The sequence below is a fragment of the Calidris pugnax genome, unplaced genomic scaffold (assembly GCF_001431845.1).
Source record: "Calidris pugnax isolate Ruff unplaced genomic scaffold, ASM143184v1 scaffold1156, whole genome shotgun sequence".
In the NCBI taxonomy this organism is placed as follows: Eukaryota; Metazoa; Chordata; class Aves; order Charadriiformes; family Scolopacidae; genus Calidris; species Calidris pugnax.
The window spans coordinates 91,072-93,216 of NW_015094503.1; positions in this window are offsets into that span (position 1 = coordinate 91,072).

Genomic DNA, 2,145 nt, shown 5'->3' on the forward strand with positions numbered 1-2,145 from the left:
CCCTCCCAGCCGGTGCCAGACAGAGGCGAAACGCCGCCCTCCCGGCCCGGCCCAGCTGGGCTCGGCAGGCTCGGCCGCCCGGGCGGGTCTGCTCCGCTCTGGGTGCTGCGCCCACGGGAGCGGGCTCACGCCGGCGCCGGGCTGGGCCGCGGGAGGGCCCCGTCACGCATGTAATGAATAACTGAAGATTTGCTGCTGATCAAATCTTAGGATTATACTTTTCTGTTATATATAGTGTAAGAAAGTCCTGACTTACACAAACTGCAATGCTATCAAAATGTGTCCATGTAAGCGAATGTTTATCCTTGTACTAACCAAATGCATGTAAGAGATGGCACAAGCTGATTATGCCACCACCACTTGTAAAACTCGCCTAAAGTCGGATTGTAATTTACTGACCCAACAATTTAAGCAAGAAGAACGAGCCCATTGTGGCAGTCCTGAGAACTCCCTAACAAGAAGAGACGTCCACAACGTTATATTGCTAAACCACATGATAATGTCCTGTTTTGACAAGATAAGCTTAACCCCAATGTTATCCGTGTTTTAACTCTGTACTAATTAATCAGGTAGAAGGGGAAGGGTATGAACTAATTTACAGCCGACATCATCTTGAAACCGCCTTGAAGCAAGACAGACCAGATGGAGTAAAGATAAGGGAAGAAGCAGAGGGGTGTACTGAAGGTGTCGAACCCGACCTCTGTGAGGATAAAAAGAGCTATTCAGCTTGCTTGAATTTGCGAGCCTTGGTGGAGCTGCGACTCCCCGGCCGCCCAGCGCTGCTTTTGCTTTCCTACCTTAATAAATATTTAGTGAATCTATTTCGGACTTAGTTTTTTATTTTAACTATAACAACGCAGGTGCTCAGCGCAGCCCCGCCCGCGGTGCCGCCGGCCTTAGGCCCGAGGTCGGGCTCCGGGTCAGGATGCCGGGCGCGGACAGCCCCCCGCGCCCCTCGGCCGGGCTGAGACCCCACGGCCCGCCCCGCCTCCACGCGTGGGCCCGCCCCTCAGCCCCGCCCCCTCCCTAAGCCCCGCCCCCGGCACGCCCTGCCCGCTCGTAGGCCCCGCTCCCGCCCCTCCCGTCCGCGGTCGCCATGACGACGGCGCTGGGCGGCGGGGAGCATCCCCACGGGAGTAGCGGCAACACAGAATCACAGCATCACAGAATGCTATGGGGTGGGAAGGGACCTCTGGAGATCACCCAGTCCAACCCCCTGCCAGAGCAGGGCCACCCAGAGCAGGTCCCACAGGAACGTGTCCAGGTGGGGTTTGAATGTCTCCAGAGAAGGAGACTCCACCACCTCCCTGGGCAGCCTCTGCCAGGGCTCTGCACCCTCACAGGAAAGAAGTTCCTCCTCGTGTTTAGGTGGAACTTTTTATGTTCCAGTTTGTGTCCGTTTCCTCTTGTCCTGTCCCTGGGCACCACTGAAAAAAGACCAACCTCGTCCTCTTGACACCCACCCTTGAAGTATTTATAGGCATTGATCAGACCCCCCCTCAGTCTTCTCTTCTCCAGACTAAACAGACCAAAGTCCCTCAGCCTTTCCTCAGCAGAGAGATGCTCCAGGCCCCTCATCATCTTTGCAGCCCTCTGCTGTGCCCTCTCCAGCAGTTCCCTCTCCTTCTGCAACTGGGGAGCCCAGAACTGGTCCCAGTGCTCCAGATGGGGCCTCCCCAGGGCAGAGCAGAGGGGCAGGATGACCTCCCTCCACCTGCTGCTCACACTCTTCCTGATGCTCCCCAGGATGCCGTTGGCCTTCTTGGCCACCAGGGCCCATTGCTGGTAAAAAGGGGGCTTTCGGCTGGGAGGAGTGGCTGCTGCCGAGGTGAGGGCAGTGCTTTGGGTCTGTCCCTGCCCTCAGTCCTCCAGCATCTCCCACCGATCCCGGGGAGGGGGTTCATGCCGTGCCTTCCCCGGGCCGAGTCCGCCAGCTGCACAGGCCCTGATGCAGAGCTGTTAATAACTAGAGCAGGTGGATGGAAGGCAGGGCTCTCCCAGCAGGACAGCACGCTGCAGTAATCGCAGGCTTCCCTGCAAACTGTCCCTGCCCGCAGTCAGAGCAGGGAAGGCAGTGGGGGAGGCTCCATGGCAGTGGCAACCCCTGTGGGAAGGGAGTCACAGCCGAGTGTGGGACCCTGGGGC